This window comes from Humulus lupulus, chromosome 1 (genome assembly GCF_963169125.1).
Source record: "Humulus lupulus chromosome 1, drHumLupu1.1, whole genome shotgun sequence".
NCBI lineage: Eukaryota > Viridiplantae > Streptophyta > Magnoliopsida > Rosales > Cannabaceae > Humulus > Humulus lupulus.
Genome location: NC_084793.1, coordinates 61,163,633 through 61,169,216, shown reverse-complemented (window position 1 = coordinate 61,169,216; position 5,584 = coordinate 61,163,633). Strand labels below are relative to the sequence as shown.

The 5,584-nt window shown below is 32.9% G+C and overlaps 2 non-coding genes across 2 annotated transcripts; one reads left to right on the top strand and one right to left on the bottom strand.

Moving 5' to 3' along the window:
• The first annotated feature begins 539 nt into the window (after window positions 1–539).
• LOC133813587 (small nucleolar RNA R71) lies at window positions 540–646 on the top strand. Its single transcript, XR_009884597.1, has one exon. It is a non-coding gene; the product is annotated as a small nucleolar RNA R71 (small nucleolar RNA).
• Window positions 647–5,208: 4,562 nt separating this feature from the next.
• LOC133813698 (small nucleolar RNA R71) lies at window positions 5,209–5,315 on the bottom strand. Its single transcript, XR_009884702.1, has one exon. It is a non-coding gene; the product is annotated as a small nucleolar RNA R71 (small nucleolar RNA).
• Window positions 5,316–5,584: the final 269 nt, after the last annotated feature.

Below are 5,584 nucleotides of genomic sequence, written 5' to 3'. Positions count from 1 at the left end.
GAAAGAACCCCTGTGGCTGTTGTTGGAATGACTGTTGTTGGCTTGAAGATTGGCCTTGCTGATCATTCTTCCAAGAGAAGTTGGGATGATTCCTCCACCCTTGATTAAAGGAATTGGAGTAAGGGTTATTGTTGCTCTGTCGAGGAAAATTCCCAATAGCCTAAGCCTGCTCCATAGGCATGTTGTTTACATCAGCATACTGACACTGTTCATAGGCATGAGGGCCCCCACATATTTCACACAAAGTCTGGGCCTGTTGCACTGGAGCTGTTATCACATTGCCTTGCAATTGCTTAGTCAAGGCCTCAACTTGAGCGGTCAATTTCGAAATTGCATCCACTTCATACATACCGGCCACTTTCCTTGAAGAACTTCTTTCACTTGGCCACTGCTGATTATTCATGGCCATTTCTTCCAACAAGTCATACACCTCATTGGCGCTTTTTCTCATAAACGCACCACCAGCTGCTGCATCAATGAGTGTGCGAGTAGTACCACACAACCCATTATAAAAATTATGGACTAGCATCCATTTCTCTATTCCGTGATGCGGGCACTTTCTTATCAATTCTTTGAATCTCTCCCAAGCTTCATAAAGAGACTCATTATCCAACTGAGAAAAATTATTGATCTCTCCTCTCAACTTAGCTGCTTTAGCTGGAGGGAAAAACTTTGAGAGGAACTTCAGTGCTAGATCATTCCATGTATTGATTGAGTTAGGTGGCAAAGATACCAACCAACTCTTAGCTCGCTTCCTCAGAGAAAATGGGAACAATCTAAGTCTGATAGCATCATCACTAACTCCGTTCATTTTAAATGTCTGACAGAGCTCCATGAAGTTAGAGAGATGCATGTTTGGGTCTTCAGTGGGTAGTCCCCCAAACTGGACTGTGGATTGAACCATCTGAAGTATGGCTGGCTTTATTTCAAAATTGTTTGCATCTATGGTGGGTGGTCTTATACAAGACTGGACCCCTGTCATTGTTGGCAAAACATAGTCCCTCAGGCTACGGTCGGGTGGATTATGACCATTAGCTGGGTCTTCTATGGCACCCCCATTATTACCGTAGTTGGCCATAACTTCCTCTTGCTCAATCCTGTGTGCAACTCTTTCCAACCTTTTGTTTTTTCTGTTTTGCCGGCAAGTCTTCTCTATCTCAGGATCAACAGGCACTCTTGCAGCTGGTCCTTGACGTCGCATAAACCAATGGTACCTGAGATGAGATAAGAAGAGTTTGACACAAACAAGTTAGCAAAAAGTGAAAAGAAAACCAAATTAGAATTTAATCCAATTAATGTAATATTAACTAAACAATTCCCCGGCAACGGCGCCAAAAACTTGTTGCTTTATTTTAATACACGCAAGTGCACATATCATACAAGTAGTACTCACACAGGTGAGGTCGAACCCAAGGGAATTGCAGCCAAGTACTAACCAAATTGGATTTATATTTCTATTTGGTGACAATAAAAATTGGTTTTTAAATTAAATTGCAGAAAACACAACAAGCTAAATCAACAAATAAGAAATTAAGGGTTTAACAGTGGATGTGAAGATAGGGATATGATTTCAATTGCTTCGATTACCCAATTGTTAACACTAGTGATAACTCTAGAAATTAGAGTTATTTTACCACATTTTTTAAGCTAAAAATGATGTAGTTCTTAAGTTTTTAATTAAATTATTAAGTTTTAATTACTTTTTGAATTTATTAGGCTTATTTTAATTTTATGGATTTTTGTGTGTTTTTATTGTTATATTATTGTAAAATGTTATGGTTTAATTATTTAAAATTAATATTGTTAAGTTAGGAGTAAAAAGATGCAATTTTGAGCTTAAATGTTTAAGTAAATTAAATTTTAATTAATATTTTCATTGAACTTTTGTTGTATATTGCATTATTGAAAATATTTAGTTTTAATTTAATTTATGTTTGTTTTATAGGGAATTTTTTTTGTATGCTATTTGCTCTTGAAAAGCAAGAAGATTGGTGGAAAAAAAAAATGATATTTTTGTAAAGGAAAAGCAAAGAAGTGGCACTTTTGTCTTCAGGCCCATGCCCGAGCCCAACTTCCACCTGCTGCCTGGCCCAATCCGAAGCAGTCCACTTTCCCTTCAGCAAGGGCCACGCCGAAACCAGCTCCCAGCATGTGGCATATCACCAAGCCTCCTGATTGCACCAGCCATCACATATGCACCACGCCAGCTGTCACACCATCAGCCTTTATGTGTTTCCTCAGCATTCAGCTCCATCAAAGCCCAGCATTCAGCTCCATCAACGTACGAAGTTGCCTCCCAGCTTTTTCAGCATATATCACCAACGTACGGGCCCATTCAGCAGCCAGCTCTTTGCCTCGCCAACATCACCTCCCTGCCACCCTTCAAGCCCAAACCGCCCAAGACAAAAGAGTCTCCTTTGGGCCCAATATGCAAGGCCCAAATGGCCAGTCAACCAAGCTGTCAAACAGCCACAAAAAGACCCCAAAAATCACATTTTCATTCCCAATATTTTTCACTCAAATATCAATTTACTCTTCCCTATTTTTCTTACCTAAATAAACATTCCTAATTCATTTTTTTTACCATAGCTTTTCACTAATCTTTTACCCAACCAAACATTTCATCTTTCCAATACTCTTACACTTACTCTATTTATCCTACCACTTCCCAACACAATTAAATTAATCAATTTATTTATTTTAATTTGATTAATTTAATCTCCATATTTTTGCCTATAAATAGAGTCTTGTAAGACCATTTGGGGAGCTCTTCTTCTTCATATTTTTCTACCTCTTCTACACATTTTTCTCTCTTCTTTTCACTAGTTTCTCTCTACCATTTTCATCTTTTGAAGAGCATGTCAAGTATGTTATTTTGTAATTTTTATCTAGTTATGAGCTTCTAATCTTTTTCAAAGGTTATTAAGATGATGATGAAGCAAAATGTAACTAGATAGTATTTTTTATTGTATGTTGATTTCCCATTTGTGTAACATTGTTTATGGATTTTTCTATCAATGATATGCATTTTTCATCTATTATTGAGTGTTAAAGCATATTACACTTAGTTATTCATTATGCAAAAAAATATGATATTCTTTGATTAAATGTTTTTCATTAAATTGTTTACATCTAATTCTTAGAGCATAAGTATCATATTTTGCCTAAACATAATCTCTTTGATTTTTTGTAGTTTCATTAGGTTGTAACACAACTAATACTTAGAAATTATATCTTATAAAAGTGAAGAAAAGTCCTACCTTTTTGAAAGAGTAACTTGTGCTTGAATAGAAAATATATTTTGAAAAAATATATAGTGTGATTTATTTCAACTATATTAAAACTTGGGAATCAATATACTTATAAATACTATTGAACTTGCATTTTGTGGATTCTAAAATCTTAATAATCTTATTTTATATATCTCATTTGAAAACAATTTTTCTATTTAATCTTAAATCTTTTTATTACTTGTGTTTTATTTTTCTAAAACAAAATCTCATCAAATATTTGGAACTAGGTTAGAATATTCTTGCTTTGTTTGAAATAGTTTCTTTTGATGTTAGTCAACTCTCATTGGTTCGACCTCGTACTTATATGAACATTATATTCCGAAACGATTCGTGCACTTGCAAGCTTAAATATTAAAACACCCTCTTTTGGGATCAACAAGTTTTTGGCGCCGTTGCCGGAGAGTTGCAAGAAAGAAACGGTCTTTCTACAAGGTAAGTAACATTCTTCTACTAGTTATTTTTTTTTATTTATTTTTTTTATTTTATTTGCACAATTATCTTTAAACAAAAAAAAGTAAAAAAAATATATATATATCTATAAAAAAAATTGAAAAAAAAAAAGAAGAGTAAAAATCAAAAAAAAGAAAAAAAGAAAGTTATATATATATTTATTTATATTGTTATATATTATATTATATATATTATTTATATTATATAAATATATTTATATTGTTATATATTATATTATATATATATATCTTGGTAGTTGATGGCATTTAGTGCCTCCTACTTACTTATTAGTTGAGTGCATTAGTGCCTCCTAAATACTTGATAGTTGAGTGCAATTTTTGCCTCCTACATACTTGAGCAATTTATCTCTTCTAGTGATGGCATTAGTGCCTCCTAGCTTTTATTTTATTTTATTTATTTTTATTTATCTTAGTTGATGGCACTAGTGCCTCCTAAGTTTTATTATTATTATTATTGTTGTTGGTTGATGGCATTAGTGCCTCCTAATTTTATTTTTTGTTGATCATTTAGTTGATGGCATAAGTGCCTCCTAATTTTTATATAACTATTTACTATTGCTATTGTCATTTTATTTTATTTCTTCTTAATTATCGCATTTAGTTAGTTGTAATTTTATTGTTTAAGAAAATACTTGAAAAAAAAAACTAAAAAAAAACAAAGCTTGTTCTTTCAACATAAGCAATTTTTGCTTAAAGGAAATTTGGCAAAGTTCACATCCACGCTTATTAATTAACCTCGGGGAGTTGTTATTAAGTTGTGAGTAAGTGGAATCAAATAGGCCTGGGAACAAGTTAAACAAAAAAAGAAAAAAATCATAAAAATCATAACAAAAAAATTATATAAATATTGTAATCTCTTCTTGTTATAAGTATGCTCTGTGGTTGCGGTTCTAACTGATCTTCCACATCAGAAATTTGTTTCCTTGTGATTGTTTGTGTTACTTTGAGAAACTTGTGACATTGTATGCATCATTGGCATCGTAATTCAAAAAATCGTTTGGTGAAAAAATTAGTGTCTTTACGTGAAATTGAAAGTGTTTTTGAAAATTTAAGCATAATGGAACAAGAAACTAATGTTGTGCAAGAAAAAAACTCTTCTTGAATACTTTTCACCAATTTCATCTAATGCTCCATCATGCATTGTTTTGCCCACTACTAATGCCACTCATTTTGAACTTAAACCATCAATCATTCAATTGTTACCATCATTTTATGGTTTAGAAAGAGAGGATCCATACATGCATGTAAAAGACTTTTTGGAAATTTGCTCAACCTTTCGTTTTCAAAATTTTTCAGATGAGTCGGTTAAACTTAGGTTGTTTCCTTTTTCTTTAAAAGATAGAGCCAAAGCTTGGTTAAACTCACTTCCAACTGGAACCATAACTACTTGGGATCAACTTTTTAATAAATTTCTTGCTAAATTTTTCCCCATGTCCAAAACTGATAGTTTAAGAAGAGAAATCTCCGAATTTTATCAAAAAGATAACGAAGAATTTTATGAATGTTGGGAAAGATTTAAAGATTTATTATTGAAATGTCCCCACCATGGTTTTGAAAAATGGAGACTTGTGAAATACTTTTATGATGGTTTAACCCCTTCAAACCGACAAATGATTCAATCTATGCATACTGGAAAATTTTTAAAATTGCAAGGGCAAGAGGCTTGGGACGCTCTTGAAGAATTGTCTGTTAATTCACAACAATGGAATTATTCTGAGCCTAGGTCTAGAGCCAACCCGTCACCGAAAAGAGAAGGAAAATATGAAATAAAAGAAGAAAGTGATTTAAGAACATCATTTGATAAATTAGCAAGAAAAGTAG